The sequence below is a fragment of the Saccoglossus kowalevskii genome, chromosome 7 (genome assembly GCF_978046115.1).
Source record: "Saccoglossus kowalevskii chromosome 7, keSacKowa6.1, whole genome shotgun sequence".
Lineage (NCBI taxonomy): Eukaryota > Metazoa > Hemichordata > Enteropneusta > Harrimaniidae > Saccoglossus > Saccoglossus kowalevskii.
The window spans coordinates 14,310,600-14,330,751 of NC_140647.1; the positions used below are offsets into that span (position 1 = coordinate 14,310,600).

The window sequence follows — 20,152 nt, forward strand, 5'->3', positions numbered from 1 at the left end:
GAGACTCACTTAACGAGGCTCAAACGTGAATATCGTCGGGGAATTAGCTCAAGTGCTAGAGCGCTAGGTTAGCATGTGAGAGGTACCGGGATAGATACCCGGATTCTCCATTGAGTTGTGTACAATAACTAGTTGTTTTTGAGACTCAAACCTTCGAATTACAAGTAGTATTATATCAGTATGTTTACGGTCACTGTGATAATCATTGTTTAGAAAAAATGATTTGTTCAATTCTAAGTAATTTGACTTTACGAGCATATGTTTGAATTCTGAATATTTCTGATTATAAATTAGATACATCGAGACTCACTTAAAGAGACTCAAACTTCAATATCGTCGGGGAATTAGCTCAAGTGGTAGAGCGCTCGCTTAGCATGTGAGAGGTACCGGGATTGATACACGGATTCTCCAGTGAGTCGAATGCAACAACTATTAGTTTTTTGAGACTCAAACCCTAGAATTACAAGTTATAATATGACAGTATGTTTACGGTCACTGTGATATTAATCATTTTAGAAAAAATAATTTGTTCAATTCTAAGTAATTTGACTTTACGAGCAAATGATTGAAATTCTGAATATTTCTGATTATAGATTCGTTACATCGAGGCTCACTTAAGGAGGCTCAAACGAGAATATCATCGCGGAATTAGCTTAAGTGGTAGAGCGCTCGCTTAGCATGTGATAGGTTCCGGGATCGATAGCCGGATTCTCCAGTGAGTCGAATTCAACAACTAGTTGTTTTTGAGACTCAAACCCTCGAATTACAAGTTATATTATGACTGTATGTTTACGGTCACTGTGATAATAATTGTTTAGAAAAAATGATTTGTTCAATTCTAAGTAATTTTACTTTACGAGCAAATGAGTGAAATTCTGAATATTTCTGATTATAAATTAGTTACATTTAGACTCACTTAAGGAGGCTCAAACATGAATATCGTCGGGGAATTAGCTCAAGTGGTAGAGCGCTCGCATAGCATGTGAGAGGTACCGGGATCGATACCCGGATTATCCATTGAGTTGTGCACAATAACTAGTTGTTTTTGAGACTCAAACCTTCGAATTACAAGTAGTATTATATCAGTATGTTTACGGTCACTGTGATAATCATTGTTTAGAAAAAATAAATTAGTTATATCGAGACTCACTTAAGGAGGCTCAAACGTGAATATAGTCGGGGAATTAGCTGAAGTGGTAGAGCGCTCGCTTAGCATGTGAGAGGTACCGGGGTCTATACCCGGGTTCTCCAGTGAGTCGAATGCAACAACTCGTTGTTTTTGAGACTCAAACCTTCGAATTACAAGGAGGATTATATCAGTGTGTTTACGGTCACTGTGCTAATAATTGTTTAGAAAAAATAATTTGTTCAATTCTAAGTAATTTGACTTTACGAGTATATGATTGAAATGCTGAATATTTCTGATTATAAATTCGTTACATTTAGGCTCACGTAACGAGGCTCAAACGTGAATATCATCGGGGAATTAGCTCAAGTGGTAGAGCGCTCGCTTAGCATGTGAGAGGTATCGGGATCGATATCCGGTTTCTGCAGTGAGTTGAATGCAACAACTGGTTGTTTTTGAGACTCAAACCCTCGAATTACAAGTTATATTATGACAGTATGTTTAAGGTCACTGTGATAATAATTGTTTGGAAAAAATGATTTGTTCAATTCTAAGTAATTTTACTTTACGAGCATATGATTGAAATTCTGAATATTTCTGATTATAAATTACTTACATCGAGACTCACTTAAGGAGGCTCAAACGTGAATATCGTCGGGGGAATTAGCTCAAGTGGTAGCATTAGCTCGCTTAGCATGTGAGATATACCGGGATCGATACCCGGATTCTCCATTGAGTTGTGCACAATAACTAGTTGTTTTTGAGACTCAAACCTTCGAATTACAAGTAGTATTATATCAGTATGTTTACGGTCACTGTGATAATCATTGTTTAGAAAAAATAAATTCGTTACATCGAGGCTCACTTAAGGAGGCTCAAACGTGAATATCGTCGGGGAATTAGCTCAAGTGGTAGAGCGCTCGCTTAGCATGTGACAGGTACCGGGATCGATACCCGGATTCTCCAATGAGTCGAATTCAACAACTAGTTGTTTTTCAGACTCAAACCCTCGAATTACAAGTTATATTATGACAGTATGTTTACGGTCACTGTGATAACAATTGTTTAGAAAAAAATGATTTGTTCAATTCTAAGTAATTTGACTTTACGAGCATATGATTGAATTCTGAATATTTCTGATTATAAATTAGATACATCGAGACTCACTTAAGGAGACTCAAACTTCAATATCGTTGGGGAATTAGCTCAAGTGGTAGAGCGCTCGCTTAGCATGTGAGAGGTACCGGGATTGATACACGGATTCTCCAGTGAGTCGAATGCAACAACTATTAGTTTTTTGAGACTCAAACCCTAGAATTACAAGTTATAATATGACAGTATGTTTACGGTCACTGTGATATTAATCATTTTAGAAAAAATAATTTGTTCAATTCTAAGTAATTTGACTTTACGAGCAAATGATTGAAATTCTGAATATTTCTGATTATAGATTCGTTACATCGAGGCTCACTTAAGGAGGCTCAAACGAGAATATCATCGCGGAATTAGCTCAAGTGGTAGAGCGCTCGCTTAGCATGTGATAGGTTCCGGGATCGATAGCCGGATTCTCCAGTGAGTCGAATTCAACAACTAGTTGTTTTTGAGACTCAAACCCTCGAATTACAAGTTATATTATGACTGTATGTTTACGGTCACTGTGATAATAATTGTTTAGAAAAAATGATTTGTTCAATTCTAAGTAATTTTACTTTACGAGCAAATGAGTGAAATTCTGAATATTTCTGATTATAAATTAGTTACATTTAGACTCACTTAAGGAGGCTCAAACATGAATATCGTCGGGGAATTAGCTCAAGTGGTAGAGCGCTCGCATAGCATGTGAGAGGTACCGGGATCGATACCCGGATTATCCATTGAGTTGTGCACAATAACTAGTTGTTTTTGAGACTCAAACCTTCGAATTACAAGTAGTATTATATCAGTATATTTACGGTCACTGTGATAATCATTGTTTAGAAAAAATAAATTAGTTATATCGAGACTCACTTAAGGAGGCTCAAACGTGAATATAGTCGGGGAATTAGCTGAAGTGGTAGAGCGCTCGCTTAGCATGTGAGAGGTACCGGGGTCTATACCCGGATTCTCCAGTGAGTCGAATGCAACAACTCGTTGTTTTTGAGACTCAAACCTTCGAATTACAAGGAGGATTATATCAGTATGTTTACGGTCACTGTGCTAATAATTGTTTAGAAAAAATAATTTGTTCAATTCTAAGTAATTTGACTTTACGAGTATATGATTGAAATTCTGAATATTTCTGATTATAAATTCGTTACATTTAGGCTCACGTAACGAGGCTCAAACGTGAATATCATCGGGGAATTAGCTCAAGTGGTAGAGCGCTCGCTTAGCATGTGAGAGGTATCGGGATCGATATCCGGTTTCTGCAGTGAGTTGAATGCAACAACTTTTTGTTTTTGACACTCAAACCCTCGAATTACAAGTTATATTATGACAGTATGTTTACGGTCACTGTGATAATAATTGTTTAGAAAAAATGATTTGTTCAATTCTAAGTAATTTCACTTTACGAGCATATGATTGAAATTCTGAATATTTCTGATTATAAATACGTTACATCGAGGCTCACTTAAGGAGGCTCAAACGTGAATATCGTCGGGAAATTAGCTCAAGTGGTAGAGCGCAAGGTTAGCATGTGAGAGGTACCGGGATCGATACCCGGATTCTCCATTGAGTTGTGTACAATAACTAGTTGCATTTGAGACTCAAACCTTCGAATTACAAGTAGTATTATATCAGTATGTTTACGGTCACTGTGATAATCATTGTTTAGAAAAAATAATTTCGTTACATCGAGGCTCACTTAAGGAGGCTTAAACGTGAATATCGTCGGGGAATTAGCTCAAGTTGTAGAGCGCTCGCTTAGCATGTGAGAGGTACCGGGATCGATACCCGGATTCTCCAGTGAGTCGAATGCAACAACTTGTTGTTTTTGAGACTCAAACCCTTGAAGTACAAGTTATATTATGACAGTATGTTTACGGTCACTGTGATAATAATTGTATATAAAAAATGATTTGTTCAATTCTAAGTAATTTTACTTTACGAGCATATGATTGAAATTCTGAATATATCTGATTATAAATTAGTTACATCGAGACTCACTTAACGAGGCTCAAACGTGAATATCGTCGGGGAATTAGCTCAAGTGGTAGAGCGCTAGGTTAGCATGTGAGAGGTACCGGGGTCTATACCCGGATTCTCCAGTGAGTCGAATGCAACAACTCGTTGTTTTTGAGACTCAAACCTTCGAATTACAAGGAGGATTATATCAGTATGTTTACGGTCACTGTGATAATCATTGTTTAGAAAAAATAAATTAGTTACATCGAGACTCACTTAAGAAGGCTCAAACGTGAATATAGTCGCTAATTAGCTGAAGTGGTAGAGCGTTCGCTTAGTATGTGAGAGGTACCGGGATCTATACCCGGATTCTCCAGTGAGTTGAATGCAACAACTTGTTGCTTTTCACACTCAAACCCTCGAATTACAAGTTATATTATGACAGAATGGTCACTGTGATAATAATTGTTTAGAAAAAATCATTTGTTCAATTCTAAGTAATTTTACTTTACGAGCATATGATTGAAATTCTGAATATTTCTGATTATAAATTAGTTACATCGAGACTCACTTAAGGAGGCTCAAACATGAATATCGTCGGGGAATTAGCTCAAGCGGTAGAGCGCTCGCTTAGCATGTGAGAGGAACCGGGATCAATACCCGGATTCTCCAGTGAGTCGAATGCAACAACTCGTTTATTTTGAGACTCAAACCTTCGAATTACAAGGAGTATTATATCAGTATGTTTACGGTCACTGTGATAATAATTGTTTAGAAAAAATAATTTGTTCAATTCTAAGTAATTTGACTTTACGAGTATATGATTGAAATTCTGAATATTTCTGATTATAAATTCGTTACATCGAGGCTCACTTAAGGAGGCTCAAACGTGAATATCGTCGGAGAATTAGCTCAAGTGGTAGAGCGCTCGCTTAGCATGTGAGAGGTACCGGGGTCGATACCCGGATTCTCCAGTGAGTCGAATGCAACAACTCGTTGTTTTTGAGACTCAAACCTTCGAATTACAAGGAGTATTATATCAGTATGTTACGGTCACTGTGATAATAATTGTTTAGAAAAAATAATTTGTTCAATTCTAAGTAATTTGACTTTACGAGTATATGATTGAAATTCTGAATATTTCTGATTATAAATTAGTTACATCGAGACTCACTTAAGCAGGCTCAAATGTGAACATAGTCGGGGAATTAGCTGAAGTGGCAGAGCGTTCGCTTAGTATGTGAGAGGTACCGGGATCGATACCCGGATTCTCCATTGAGTTGTGTACAATAACTAGTTGTTTTTGAGACTCAAACCTTCGAATTACAAGTAGTATTATATCAGTATGTTTACGGTCACTGTGATAATCATTGTTTAGAAAAAATAATTTGTTCAATTCTAAGTAATTTGACTTTACGAGTATATGATTTAAATTCTGAATATTTCTGATTATAAATTCGTTACATCGAGGCTCACTTAAGGAGGCTCAAACGTGAATATCGTCGGGGAATTAGCTCAAGTGGTAGAGCGCTCGCTTAGCATGTGAGAGGTACCGGGATCGATACCCGGATTCTCCATTGAGTTGTGAACAATAACTAGTTGTTTTTGTGACTCAAACCCTCGAATTACAAGTTATATTATGACAGTATGTTTACGGTCACTGTGATAATAATTGTTTAGAAAAAATGATTTGTTCAATTCTAAGTAATTTTACTTTACGAGCATATGATTGAAATTCTGAATATTTCTGATTATAAATTCGTTACATCAAGGCTCACTTAAGGAGGCTCAAACGTGAAAATCATCGGGGAATTAGCTCAAGTGGTAGAGCGCTCGCTTAGCATGTGAGAGGTACTGGGATCGATACTCGGATTCTCCATTGAGTTGTGTACAATAACTATTTGTTTTTGAGACTCAAACTTTCGAATTACAAGTAGTATTATATCAGTATGTTTACGGTCACTGTAATAATCATTGTTTAGAAAAAATAAATTCGTTACATCGAGGCTCAGTTAAGGTGGCTCAAACGTGAATATATTCGGGGAATTAGCTCAAGTGGTAGAGCGCTCGCTTAGCATGTGAGAGGTACCGGGATCGATACCCGTATTCTCCAGTGAGTCGAATTCAACAACTAGTTGTTTTTGAGACTCAAACCCTCGAATTACAAGTTATATTATGACAGTATGTTTACGGTTACTGTGATAATAATTGTTTAGAAAAAATAATTTGTTCAATTCTAAGAAATTTTACTTTACGAGCATATGATTGAAATTCTGAATATTTCTGATTATAAATTCGTTACATCGAGGCTCACTTAAGGTAGCGAGACTATTATTTGTGTTGAAAATTACGATTTTCACATTTATTTATTAATTGATGAAATGCACTATAAACTTTCATGTGATAAAGTCAACATAACATAGAATGTCATGTAAGTTGGTTAAAATGTAGATTATCTGAAGGGAAGCAAGGCAGCCTCAGTAGTGTTTTCCAAAATCAACAACACAGGTTTAATCTGTGTGCCTATAAGTTTCAAAGATAAACTCAAGACAAGGCAATGTTAGGATGTGTTATCAGTAGTTATCTGACACACAATGAGTGTTTCCAAACATTTGAGTGGTTTGTCTCCGCCCCTGTTTGTTTCACAGATTAGTCATTTGCATATGAATGTGTCAGATACAAGGTCACACAGCCACTGAAAAAAAATCATTGATTTTGGTGTTTTCATATGCCGAATTTATCCAATTATAGCTATTCCACTCCTTTATTTATTTGGTTTCCAATAGCCTTACACATTTGGATGTCCCTACACATGTTAAAACAGACCCTGATGGGAAAACAAATTGATTGTGCCGATAAACAAGTTTGAAAATCTTTGCTGTTACTTCATGGACGTTTTCTAGAAGTTTATGTTTTTCAAAATACAAGGTCTTTAACAAAAAATAACGTATACTTATTGTCGTCGGATTAACACCAAATTTTCACAGCTTTAAGGTGACAGTGAGAGGAACTTGAATGTGTCCAGACAAACTATTTCATCGATTATTTACCAACGAGTTGTGGTTTGAGTTAGGGGCAATGCGACTAAAACAGTAATTAAAATTCAGCACACTATTTTTTTAAACGCGTTGCTTGAATAAAACTGACCAGACACATTGAATTTACCAGACTATTGAACAACTAGGAAAAGTGAAAAAAATACTTCTTATCGCCAGCATAAATGCGTAATTATTTTTTTTTACAGAAAAAGTAATTTTTCACCTTTGATTGAGTAACGCGTCGTAGAATGCAGATACCGGCATGCAAAATACACTTGTGAAAAGCTTGAAATCTGGCGATTCTAAAAATATATACTTTCCCGGGTCTATTTGTAGTCATTTAGTCACAATTAGAAGATGAAAACAAGTATGCAAATAATAGTCCCGCTACCTTAAGGAGGCTCAAACGATAAAATCGTCGGGGAATTAGCTCAAGTGGTAGAGCGCTTGCTTAGCATGTGAGATGTATAGGGATCGATACCCGGATTCTCCAGTGAGTCGAATGCAACAACTTGTTCTTTTTGAGACTCAAACCCTTGAATTACAAGTTATATTATGACAGTATGTTTACGGTCACTGTGATAATAATTGTTTAGAAAAAATGATTCGTTCAATTCTAAGTAATTTTACTTTACGGGCATATGATTGAAATTCTGAATATTTCTGATTATAAATTAGTTACATCGAGGCTCACTTAAGGAGGCTCAAACGCGAATATCGTCGGGGAATTAGCTCAAGTGGTAGAGCGCTCGCTTAGCATGTGAGAGGTACCGGGATCGATACCCGGATTCTCCATTGAGTTGTGAACAATAACTAGTTGTTTTTGTGACTCAAACCTTCGAATTACAAGTAGTATTATATCAGTATGTTTACGGTGACTGTGATAATCAATGTTTAGAAAAAATAAATTCGTTACATCGAGGCTCACTTAAGGAGGCTCAAACGTGAATATAGTCGGGGAATTAGCTCAAGTGGTAGAGCGCTAGCTTAGCACGTGAGAGGTACCGGGATCGATACCCGGATTCTCCAGTGAGTCGAATGCAACAACTTCCTGTTTTTGAGACTCAAACCCTCGAATTACAAGTTATATTATGACAGTATGTTTACGGTCACTGTGATAATAATTGTTTAGAAAAAATGATTTGTTCAATTCTAAGTAATTTTACTTTACGAGCATATGATTGAAATTCTGAATATTTCTGATTATAAATTCGTTACATCAAGGCTCACTTAAGGATGCTCAAACGTGAAAATCATCGGGGAATTAGCTCAAGTGGTAGAGCCCTCGCTTAGCATGTGAGAGGTACCGGGATCGATACCCGGATTCTCCATTGAGTTGTGTACAATAACTATTTGTTTTTGAGACTCAAACTTTCGAATTACAAGTAGTATTATATCAGTATGTTTACGGTCACTGTGATAATCATTGTTTAGAAAAAATAAATTCGTTACATCGAGGCTCACTTAAGGTGGCTCAAACGTGAATATCTTCGGGGAATTAGCTCAAGTGGTAGAGCGCTCGCTTAGCATGTGAGAGGTACCGGGATCGATACCCGGATTCTCCAGAGAGTCGAATTCAACAACTAGTTGTTTTTGAGACTCAAACCCTCGAATTGCAAGTTATATTATGACAGTATGTTTACGGTCACTGTGATAATAATTGTTTAGAAAAAATGATTTGTTCAATTCTAAGTAATTTTACTTTACGAGCATATGATTGAAATTCTGAATATTTCTGATTATAAATTCGTTACATCGAGGCTCACTTAAGGAGGCTCAAACGTGAAAATCATCGGGGGATTGCCTCAAGTGGTAGAGCGCTCGCTTAGCATGTGAGATGTATAGGGATCGATACCCGGATTCTCCATTGAGTTGTGTACAATAACAAGTTGTTTTTGAGACTCAAACCTTCGAATTACAAGAACTATTATATCAGTATGTTTACAGTCACTGTGATAATCATTGTTTAGAAAAAATAAATTCGTTACATCGAGGCTCTCTTAAGGAGGCTCAAACGTGAATATTGTCGGGGAATTATCGCAAGTGGTAGAGCGCTAGCTTAGCATGTGAGAGGTAGCGGGATCGATACCCGGATTCTCCAGTGAGTCGAATGCAACAACTTCTTGTTTTTGAGACTCAAACCCTCGAATTACAAGTTATATTATGACAGTATGTTTACGGTCACTGTGATAATAATTGTTTAGAAAAAATGATTTGTTCAATTCTAAGTAATTTTACTTTACGAGCATATGATTGAAATTCTGAATATTTCTGATTATAAATTCGTTACATCAAGGCTCACTTAAGGATGCTCAAACGTGAAAATGATCGGGGAATTAGCTCAAGTGGTAGAGCCCTCGCTTAGCATGTGAGAGGTACCGGGATCGATACCCGGATTCTCCATTGAGTTGTGTACAATAACTATCGAATTACAAGTAGTATTATATCAGTATGTTTACGGTCACTGTGATAATCATTGTTTAGAAAAAATAAATTCGTTACATCGAGGCTCACTTAAGGTGGCTCAAACGTGAATATCTTCGGGGAATTAGCTCAAGTGGTAGAGCGCTCGCTTAGCATGTGAGAGGTACCGGGATCGATACCCGGATTCTCCAGAGAGTCGAATTCAACAACTAGTTGTTTTTGAGACTCAAACCCTCGAATTGCAAGTTATATTATGACAGTATGTTTACGGTCACTGTGATAATAATTGTTTAGAAAAAATGATTTGTTCAATTCTAAGTAATTTTACTTTACGAGCATATGATTGAAATTCTGAATATTTCTGATTATAAATTCGTTACATCGAGGCTCACTTAAGGAGGCTCAAACGTGAAAATCATCGGGGAATTAGCTCAAGTGGTAGAGCGCTCGCTTAGCATGTGAGATGTATAGGGATCGATACCCGGATTCTCCATTGAGTTGTGTACAATAACAAGTTGTTTTTGAGACTCAAACCTTCGAATTACAAGTACTATTATATCAGTATGTTTACAGTCACTGTGATAATCATTGTTTAGAAAAAATAAATTCGTTACATCGAGGCTCTCATAAGGAGGCTCAAACGTGAATATTGTCGGGGAATTATCGCAAGTGGTAGAGCGCTAGCTTAGCATGTGAGAGGTACCGGGATCGATACCCGGATTCTCCAGTGAGTCGAATGCAACAACTTCTTGTTTTTGAGACTCAAACCCTCGAATTACAAGTTATATTATGACAGTATGTTTACGGTCACTGTGATAATAATTGTTTAGAAAAATGATTCGTTCAATTCTAAGTAATTTTACTTTACGGGCATATGATTGAAATTCTGAATATTTCTGATTATAAATTAGTTACATCGAGGCTCACTTAAGGAGGCTCAAACGTGAATATCGTCGGGGAATTAGCTCAAGTGGTAGAGCGCTCGCTTAGCGTGTGAGAGGTACCGGGATCGATACCCGGATTCTCCAGTGAGTCGAATGCAACAACTCGTTCTTTTTGAGACTCAAACCTTCGAATTACAAGGAGTATTATATCAGTATGTTTACGGTCACTGTGATAATAATAGTTTAGAAAAAATAATTTGTTCAATTCTAAGTAATTTGACTTTACGAGTATATGATTGAAATTCTGAATATTTCTGATTATAAATTCGTTACATCGAGGCTCACTTAAGGAGGCTCAAACGTGAATATCGTCGGGGAATTAGCTCAAGTGGTAGAGCGCTCGCTTAGCATGTGAGAGGTACCGGGATTGATACCCGGATTCTCCATTGAGTTGTGAACAATAACTAGTTGTTTTTGTGACTCAAACCCTCGAATTACAAGTTATATTATGACAGTATGTTTACGGTCACTGTGATAATCATTGTTTAGAAAAAATAAATTCGTTACATCGAGACTCACTTAAGGAGGCTCAAACGTGAATATCGTCGGGGAATTAGCTCAAGTGGTAGAGCGCTCGCTTAGCATGTGAGAGGTACCGGGATCGATACCCGGTTTCTCCAGTGAGTCGAATGCAACAACTCGTTCTTTTTGAGACTCAAACTTTCGAATTACAAGGAGTATTATATCAGTATGTTTACGGTCACTGTGATAATAATTGTTTAGAAAAAATAATTTGTTCAATTCTAAGTAATTTGACTTTACGAGTATATGATTGAAATTCTGAATATTTCTGATTATAAATTCGTTACATCGAGGCTCACTTAAGGAGGCTCAAAGGTGAATATCGTCGGGGAATTAGCTCAAGTGGTAGAGCGCTCGCTTAGCATGTGAGAGGTACCGGGATCGATACCCGGATTCTCCATTGAGTTGTGAACAATAACTAGTTGTTTTTGTGACTCACACCCGCGAATTACAAGTTATATTATGACAGTATTTTTACGGTCACTGTGATAATAATTGTTTAGAAAAAATGATTTGTTCAATTCTAAGTAATTTTACTTTACGAGCATATGACTGAAATTCTGAATATTTCTGATTATAAATTCGTTACATCGAGGCTCACTTAAGGAGGCTCAAACGTGAATATCGTCGGGGAATTAGCTCAAGTGGTAGAGCGCTAGCTTAGCATGTGAGAGGTACCGGGATCGATACCCGGATTCTCCAGTGAGTCGAATGCAACAACTTCCTGTTTTTGAGACTCAAACCCTCGAATTACAAGTTATATTATGACAGTATGTTTACGGTCACTGTGATAATAATTGTTTAGAAAAAATGATTTGTTCAATTCTAAGTAATTTTACTTTACGAGCATATGATTGAAATTCTGAATATTTCTGATTATAAATTCGTTACATCGAGGCTCACTTAAGGAGGCTCAAACGTGAATATCGTCGGGGAATTAGCTCAAGTGGTAGAGCGCTCGCTTAGCATGTGAGATGTACCGGGGTCGAAACCCGGATTCTCCAGTGAGTCGAATGCAACAACTCGTTGTTTTTGAGACTCAAACCTTCGAATTACAAGGAGTATTATATCAGTATGTTACGGTCACTGTGATAATAATTGTTTAGAAAAAATAATTTGTTCAATTCTAAGTAATTTGACTTTACGAGTATATGATAGAAATTCTGAATATTTCTGATTATAAATTAGTTACATCGAGACTCACTTAAGCAGGCTCAAATGTGAACATAGTCGGGGAATTAGCTGAAGTGGTAGAGCGTTCGCTTAGTATGTGAGAGGTACCGGGATCGATACCCGGATTCTCCATTGAGTTGTGAACAATAACTAGTTGTTTTTGAGACTCAAACCTTCGAATTACAAGTAGTATTATATCAGTATGTTTACGGTCACTGTGATAATAATTGTTTAGAAAAAATGATTTGTTCAATTCTAAGTAATTTTACTTTACGAGCATATGATTGAAATTCTGAATATCTCTGATTATAAATTCGTTACATCAAGGCTCACTTAAGGATGCTCAAATGTGAAAATCATCGGGGAATTAGCTCAAGTGGTAGAGCGCTCGCTTAGCATGTGAGAGGTACCGGGATCGATACCCGGATTCTCCAGTGAGTCGAATGCAACAACTTCCTGTTTTTGAGACTCAGACCCTCGAATTACAAGTAGTATTATATCAGTATGTTTACGGTCACTGTGATAATCATGGTTTAGAAAAAATAAATTCGTTACATCGAGGCTCACTTAAGGAGGCTCAAACGTGAATATCGTCAGGGAATTAGCTCAAATGGTAGAGCGCTCGCTTAGCATGTGAGAGGTACCGGGATCGATACCCGGATTCTCCAGTGAGTCGAATTCAACAACTAGTTGTTTTTGAGACTCAAACCCTCGAATTACAAGTAGTATGATATCAGTATGTTTACGGTCACTGTGATAATCATTGTTTAGAAAAAATAAATTAGTTACATCGAGACTCACTTAAGGAGGCTCAAACGAGAATATTGTCGGGGAATTAGCTGAAGTGGTAGTTCGCTTAGCATGTGAAAGGTACCGGGATCGATACCCGGATTCGCCAGTGAGTTGAATGCAACAACTTGTTGTTTTTGAGACTCAAACCCTCGAATTACAAGTTATATTATGACAAAATGGTCACTGTGATAATAATTGTTTAGAACAAATGATTTGTTCAATTCTAAGTAATTTTACTTTACGAGCATATGATTGAAATTCTGAATATTTCTGATTATAAATTCGTTACATCGAGGCTCACTTAAAGAGGCTAAACGTGAATATCATCGGGGAATTAGCTCAAGTGGTAGAGCGCTCGCTTAGCATGTGAGAGGTACCGGGATCGATACCCGGATCCTCCAGTGAGTCGAATGCAACAACTTGTTGTTTTTGAGACTCAAACCCTTGAATTACAAGTTATATTATGACAGAATGTTTACGGTCACTGTGATAATAATTGTTTAGAAAACAATCATTTGTTCAATTCTAAGTAATTTTACTTTACGAGCATATGATTGAAATTCTGAATATTTCTGATTATAAATTCGTTACATCGAGGCTCATTTAAGGAGGCTCAAACATAAAAATCATCGGGGAATTAGCTCAAGTGGTAGAGCGCTCGCTTAGCATGTGAGAGGTAACGGGATCGATACCCGGATTCTCCAGTGAGTTGAATCCAACAACTTGTTGTTTTTGAGACTCAAACCCTTGAATTACAAGTTATATTATATCAGTATGTTTACGGTCACTGCGATAATAATTGTTTAGAAAAAATAATTTGTTCAATTCTAAGTAATTTGACTTTACGGGTATATGATTGAAATTCTGAATATTTCTGATTATAAATTCGTTACATCGAGGCTCACTTAAGGAGGCTCAAACGTGAATATTGTCGGGGAATTAGCTCAAGTGGTAGAGCGCTCGCTTAGCATGTGAGAGGTACCGGGATCGATACCCGGATTCTCCATTGAGTTGTGTACAATAACTAGTTGTTTTTGTGACTCAAACCTTCGAATTACAAGTAGTATTATATCAGTATGTTTACGGTCACTGTGATAATAATTGTTTAGAAAAAACGAGTCGAATGCAACAACTAGTTGTTTTTGAGACTTAAACCTTCGAATTACAAGGAGTATTATATCAGTATGTTTACAGTCACTGTGATAATAATTGTTTAGAAAAAATGATTTGTTCAATTCTAAGTAATTTTACTTTACGAGCATATGATTGAAATTCTGAATATTTCTGATTATAAATTCGTTACATCGAGGCTCACTTAAAGAGGCTAAACGTGAATATCATCGGGGAATTAGCTCAGGTGGTAGAGCGCTCGCTTAGCATGTGAGAGGTACCGGGATCGACACCCGGATTCTCCATTGAGTTGTGTACAATAACTAGTTATTTTTGAGACTCAAACCTTCGAATTACAAGTAGTATTATATCAGTATGTTTACGGTCACTGTGACAATCATTGTTTAGAAAAAATAATTTCGTTACATCGAGGCTCACTTAAGGAGGCTCAAACGTGAATATCGTCGGGGAATTAGCTCAAGTGGTAGAGCGATCGCTTAGCATGTGAGAGGTACCGGGATCGATACCCGGATTCTCCAGTGAGTTGAATGCAACAACTTGTTGTTTTTGAGACTCAAACCCTTGAATTACAAGTTATATTATATCAGTATGTTTACGGTCACAGTGATAATAATTGTTTAGAAAAAATAATTTGTTCAATTCTAAGTAGTTTGACTTTACGGGTATATGATTGAAATTCTGAATATTTCTGATTATTAATTCGTTACATCGAGGCTCACTTAAGGAGGCTCAAACGTGAATATCGTCGGGGAATTAGCTCAAGTGGTAGAGCGCTCGCTTAGCATGTGAGAGGTACCGGGATCGATACCCGGATTCTCCATTGAGTTGTGTACAATAACTAGTTGTTTTTGTGACTCAAACCTTCGAATTACAAGTAGTATTATATCAGTATGTTTACGGTCACTGTGATAATAATTGTTTAGAAAAAACGAGTCGAATGCAACAACTAGTTGTTTTTGAGACTTAAACCTTCGAATTACAAGGAGTATTATATCAGTATGTTTACAGTCACTGTGATAATAATTGTTTAGAAAAAATGATTTGTTCAATTCTAAGTAATTTTACTTTACGAGCATATGATTGAAATTCTGAATATTTCTGATTAAAAATTAGTTACATCGAGACTCACTTAAGGAGGCTCAAACATGAATATCGTCGGGGAATTAGCTCAAGTGGTAGAGCGCTCGCTTAGCATGTGAGAGGTACCGGGATCGATACCCGGATTCTCCAGTGAGTTGAATGCAACAACTTGTTGTTTTTGAGACTCAAACCCTTGAATTACAAGTTATATTATATCAGTATGTTTACGGTCACTGTGATAATAATTGTTTAGAAAAAATAATTTGTTCAATTCTAAGTAATTTGACTTTACGGGTATATGATTGAAATTCTGAATATTTCTGATTATAAATTCGTTACATCGAGGCTCACTTAAGGAGGCTCAAACGTGAAAATCATCGGAGAATTAGCTCAAGTGGTAGAGCGCTCGCTTAGCATGTGAGATGTATAGGGATCGATACCCGGTTTCTCCATTGAGTTGTGTACAATAACAAGTTGTTTGTGAGACTCAAACCTTCGAATTACAAGTACTATTATATCAGTATGTTTACAGTCACTGTGATAATCATTGTTTAGAAAAAATAAATTCGTTACATCGAGGCTCTCATAAGGAGGCTCAAACGTGAATATTGTCGGGGAATTATCGCAAGTGGTAGAGCGCTAGCTTAGCATGTGAGAGGTACCGGGATCGATACCCGGATTCTCCAGTGAGTCGAATGCAACAACTTCTTGTTTTTGAGACTCAAACCCTCGAATTACAAGTTATATTATGACAGTATGTTTACGGTCACTGTGATAATAATTGTTTAGAAAAATGATTCGTTCAATTCTAAGTAATTTTACTTTACGGGCATATGATTGAAATTCTGAATATTTCTGATTATAAATTAGTTACATCGAGGCTCACTTAAGGAGGCTCAAACGAGAATATCGTCGGGGAATTAGCTCAAGTGGTAGAGCGCTCGCTTAGCGTGTGAGAGGTACCGGGATCGATACCCGGATTCTCCAGTGAGTCGAATGCAACAACTAGTTGTTTTTGAGACTCAAACCCTCGAATTACAAGTAGTATGATATCAGTATGTTTACGGTCACTGTGATAATCATTGTTTAGAAAAAATAAATTAGTTACATCGAGACTCACTTAAGGAGGCTCAAACGAGAATATTGTCGGGGAATTAGCTGAAGTGGTAGTTCGCTTAGCATGTGAAAGGTACCGGGATCGATACCCGGATTCGCCAGTGAGTTGAATGCAACAACTTGTTGTTTTTGAGACTCAAACCCTCGAATTACAAGTTATATTATGACAAAATGGTCACTGTGATAATAATTGTTTAGAACAAATGATTTGTTCAATTCTAAGTAATTTTACTTTACGAGCATATGATTGAAATTCTGAATATTTCTGATTATAAATTCGTTACATCGAGGCTCACTTAAAGAGGCTAAACGTGAATATCATCGGGGAATTAGCTCAAGTGGTAGAGCGCTCGCTTAGCATGTGAGAGGTACCGGGATCGATACCCGGATCCTCCAGTGAGTCGAATGCAACAACTTGTTGTTTTTGAGACTCAAACTCTTGAATTACAAGTTATATTATGACAGAATGTTTACGGTCACTGTGATAATAATTGTTTAGAAAACAATCATTTGTTCAATTCTAAGTAATTTTACTTTACGAGCATATGATTGAAATTCTGAATATTTCTGATTATAAATTCGTTACATCGAGGCTCATTTAAGGAGGCTCAAACATAAAAATCATCGGGGAATTAGCTCAAGTGGTAGAGCGCTCGCTTAGCATGTGAGAGGTAACGGGATCGATACCCGGATTCTCCAGTGAGTTGAATCCAACAACTTGTTGTTTTTGAGACTCAAACCCTTGAATTACAAGTTATATTATATCAGTATGTTTACGGTCACTGCGATAATAATTGTTTAGAAAAAATAATTTGTTCAATTATAAGTAATTTGACTTTACGGGTATATGATTGAAATTCTGAATATTTCTGATTATAAATTCGTTACATCGAGGCTCACTTAAGGAGGCTCAAACGTGAATATTGTCGGGGAATTAGCTCAAGTGGTAGAGCGCTCGCTTAGCATGTGAGAGGTACCGGGATCGATACCCGGATTCTCCATTGAGTTGTGTACAATAACTAGTTGTTTTTGTGACTCAAACCTTCGAATTACAAGTAGTATTATATCAGTATGTTTACGGTCACTGTGATAATAATTGTTTAGAAAAAACGAGTCGAATGCAACAACTAGTTGTTTTTGAGACTTAAACCTTCGAATTACAAGGAGTATTATATCAGTATGTTTACAGTCACTGTGATAATAATTGTTTAGAAAAAATGATTTGTTCAATTCTAAGTAATTTTACTTTACGAGCATATGATTGAAATTCTGAATATTTCTGATTATAAATTCGTTACATCGAGGCTCACTTAAAGAGGCTAAACGTGAATATCATCGGGGAATTAGCTCAGGTGGTAGAGCGCTCGCTTAGCATGTGAGAGGTACCGGGATCGACACCCGGATTCTCCATTGAGTTGTGTACAATAACTAGTTATTTTTGAGACTCAAACCTTCGAATTACAAGTAGTATTATATCAGTATGTTTACGGTCACTGTGACAATCATTGTTTAGAAAAAATAATTTCGTTACATCGAGGCTCACTTAAGGAGGCTCAAACGTGAATATCGTCGGGGAATTAGCTCAAGTGGTAGAGCGATCGCTTAGCATGTGAGAGGTACCGGGATCGATACCCGGATTCTCCAGTGAGTTGAATGCAACAACTTGTTGTTTTTGAGACTCAAACCCTTGAATTACAAGTTATATTATATCAGTATGTTTACGGTCACAGTGATAATAATTGTTTAGAAAAAATAATTTGTTCAATTCTAAGTAATTTGACTTTACGGGTATATGATTGAAATTCTGAATATTTCTGATTATTAATTCGTTACATCGAGGCTCACTTAAGGAGGCTCAAACGTGAATATCGTCGGGGAATTAGCTCAAGTGGTAGAGCGCTCGCTTAGCATGTGAGAGGTACCGGGATCGATACCCGGATTCTCCATTGAGTTGTGTACAATAACTAGTTGTTTTTGTGACTCAAACCTTCGAATTACAAGTAGTATTATATCAGTATGTTTACGGTCACTGTGATAATAATTGTTTAGAAAAAACGAGTCGAATGCAACAACTAGTTGTTTTTGAGACTTAAACCTTCGAATTACAAGGAGTATTATGTCAGTATGTTTACAGTCACTGTGATAATAATTGTTTAGAAAAAATGATTTGTTCAATTCTAAGTAATTTGACTTTACGAGTATATGATTGAAATTCTGAATATTTCTGATTATAAATTCGTTACATCGAGGCTCACTTAAGGAGGCTCAAACGTGAATATCGTCGGGGAATTAGCTCAAGTGGTAGAGCGCTCGCTTAGCATGTGAGAGGTACCGGGATCGATACCCGGATTCTCCATTGAGTTGTGAACAATAACTAGTTGTTTTTGTGACTCACACCCGCGAATTACAAGTTATATTATGACAGTATTTTTACGGTCACTGTGATAATAATTGTTTAGAAAAAATGATTTGTTCAATTCTAAGTAATTTTACTTTACGAGCATATGACTGAAATTCTGAATATTTCTGATTATAAATTCGTTACATCGAGGCTCACTTAAGGAGGCTCAAACGTGAATATCGTCGGGGAATTAGCTCAAGTGGTAGAGCGCTAGCTTAGCATGTGAGAGGTACCGGGATCGATACCCGGATTCTCCAGTGAGTCGAATGCAACAACTTCCTGTTTTTGAGACTCAAACCCTCGAATTACAAGTTATATTATGACAGTATGTTTACGGTCACTGTGATAATAATTGTTTAGAAAAAATGATTTGTTCAATTCTAAGTAATTTTACTTTACGAGCATATGATTGAAATTCTGAATATTTCTGATTATAAATTCGTTACATCGAGGCTCACTTAAGGAGGCTCAAACGTGAATATCGTCGGGGAATTAGCTCAAGTGGTAGAGCGCTCGCTTAGCATGTGAGATGTACCGGGGTCGAAAACCGGATTCTCCAGTGAGTCGAATGCAACAACTCGTTGTTTTTGAGACTCAAACCTTCGAATTACAAGGAGTATTATATCAGTATGTTACGGTCACTGTGATAATAATTGTTTAGAAAAAATAATTTGTTCAATTCTAAGTAATTTGACTTTACGAGTATATGATAGAAATTCTGAATATTTCTGATTATAAATTAGTTACATCGAGACTCACTTAAGCAGGCTCAAATGTGAACATAGTCGGGGAATTAGCTGAAGTGGTAGAGCGTTCGCTTAGTATGTGAGAGGTACCGGGATCGATACCCGGATTCTCCATTGAGTTGTGAACAATAACTAGTTGTTTTTGAGACTCAAACCTTCGAATTACAAGTAGTATTATATCAGTATGTTTACGGTCACTGTGATAATAATTGTTTAGAAAAAATGATTTGTTCAATTCTAAGTAATTTTACTTTACGAGCATATGATTGAAATTCTGAATATCTCTGATTATAAATTCGTTACATCAAGGCTCACTTAAGGATGCTCAAATGTGAAAATCATCGGGGAATTAGCTCAAGTGGTAGAGCGCTCGCTTAGCATGTGAGAGGTACCGGGATCGATACCCGGTTTCTCCATTGAGTTGTGTACAATAACTATTTGTTTTTGAGACTCAAACTTTCGAATTACAAGTAGTATTATATCAGTATGTTTACGGTCACTGTGATAATCATTGTTTAGAAAAAATAAATTCGTTACATCGAGGCTCACTTAAG

The 20,152-nt window shown here is 36.7% G+C and overlaps 18 non-coding genes across 18 annotated transcripts; all 18 read left to right on the forward strand.

Annotated features, from left to right (window-relative positions):
• The first annotated feature begins 4,830 nt into the window (after positions 1-4,830).
• TRNAA-AGC (transfer RNA alanine (anticodon AGC)) lies at positions 4,831-4,903 on the forward strand. Its single transcript has one exon. It is a non-coding gene; the product is annotated as a tRNA-Ala (tRNA).
• Positions 4,904-5,132: 229 nt separating this feature from the next.
• Positions 5,133-5,205, forward strand: TRNAA-AGC (transfer RNA alanine (anticodon AGC)). The gene has a single exon. It is a non-coding gene; the product is annotated as a tRNA-Ala (tRNA).
• Positions 5,206-5,735: 530 nt separating this feature from the next.
• Positions 5,736-5,808, forward strand: TRNAA-AGC (transfer RNA alanine (anticodon AGC)). The gene has a single exon. It is a non-coding gene; the product is annotated as a tRNA-Ala (tRNA).
• Positions 5,809-7,991: 2,183 nt separating this feature from the next.
• TRNAA-AGC (transfer RNA alanine (anticodon AGC)) lies at positions 7,992-8,064 on the forward strand. The gene has a single exon. It is a non-coding gene; the product is annotated as a tRNA-Ala (tRNA).
• A 697-nt stretch (positions 8,065-8,761) lies between these two features.
• Positions 8,762-8,834, forward strand: TRNAA-AGC (transfer RNA alanine (anticodon AGC)). Its single transcript has one exon. It is a non-coding gene; the product is annotated as a tRNA-Ala (tRNA).
• Positions 8,835-9,811: 977 nt separating this feature from the next.
• TRNAA-AGC (transfer RNA alanine (anticodon AGC)) lies at positions 9,812-9,884 on the forward strand. Its single transcript has one exon. It is a non-coding gene; the product is annotated as a tRNA-Ala (tRNA).
• A 764-nt stretch (positions 9,885-10,648) lies between these two features.
• On the forward strand, positions 10,649-10,721 carry TRNAA-AGC (transfer RNA alanine (anticodon AGC)). The gene has a single exon. It is a non-coding gene; the product is annotated as a tRNA-Ala (tRNA).
• A 765-nt stretch (positions 10,722-11,486) lies between these two features.
• TRNAA-AGC (transfer RNA alanine (anticodon AGC)) lies at positions 11,487-11,559 on the forward strand. The gene has a single exon. It is a non-coding gene; the product is annotated as a tRNA-Ala (tRNA).
• A 1,134-nt stretch (positions 11,560-12,693) lies between these two features.
• TRNAA-AGC (transfer RNA alanine (anticodon AGC)) lies at positions 12,694-12,766 on the forward strand. The gene has a single exon. It is a non-coding gene; the product is annotated as a tRNA-Ala (tRNA).
• A 1,291-nt stretch (positions 12,767-14,057) lies between these two features.
• On the forward strand, positions 14,058-14,130 carry TRNAA-AGC (transfer RNA alanine (anticodon AGC)). The gene has a single exon. It is a non-coding gene; the product is annotated as a tRNA-Ala (tRNA).
• Positions 14,131-14,466: 336 nt separating this feature from the next.
• Positions 14,467-14,539, forward strand: TRNAA-AGC (transfer RNA alanine (anticodon AGC)). The gene has a single exon. It is a non-coding gene; the product is annotated as a tRNA-Ala (tRNA).
• A 463-nt stretch (positions 14,540-15,002) lies between these two features.
• TRNAA-AGC (transfer RNA alanine (anticodon AGC)) lies at positions 15,003-15,075 on the forward strand. The gene has a single exon. It is a non-coding gene; the product is annotated as a tRNA-Ala (tRNA).
• A 337-nt stretch (positions 15,076-15,412) lies between these two features.
• On the forward strand, positions 15,413-15,485 carry TRNAA-AGC (transfer RNA alanine (anticodon AGC)). The gene has a single exon. It is a non-coding gene; the product is annotated as a tRNA-Ala (tRNA).
• Positions 15,486-16,249: 764 nt separating this feature from the next.
• On the forward strand, positions 16,250-16,322 carry TRNAA-AGC (transfer RNA alanine (anticodon AGC)). The gene has a single exon. It is a non-coding gene; the product is annotated as a tRNA-Ala (tRNA).
• Positions 16,323-17,379: 1,057 nt separating this feature from the next.
• TRNAA-AGC (transfer RNA alanine (anticodon AGC)) lies at positions 17,380-17,452 on the forward strand. The gene has a single exon. It is a non-coding gene; the product is annotated as a tRNA-Ala (tRNA).
• Positions 17,453-17,788: 336 nt separating this feature from the next.
• TRNAA-AGC (transfer RNA alanine (anticodon AGC)) lies at positions 17,789-17,861 on the forward strand. Its single transcript has one exon. It is a non-coding gene; the product is annotated as a tRNA-Ala (tRNA).
• A 463-nt stretch (positions 17,862-18,324) lies between these two features.
• Positions 18,325-18,397, forward strand: TRNAA-AGC (transfer RNA alanine (anticodon AGC)). Its single transcript has one exon. It is a non-coding gene; the product is annotated as a tRNA-Ala (tRNA).
• Positions 18,398-18,734: 337 nt separating this feature from the next.
• Positions 18,735-18,807, forward strand: TRNAA-AGC (transfer RNA alanine (anticodon AGC)). Its single transcript has one exon. It is a non-coding gene; the product is annotated as a tRNA-Ala (tRNA).
• The last annotated feature ends 1,345 nt before the right edge of the window (positions 18,808-20,152 follow it).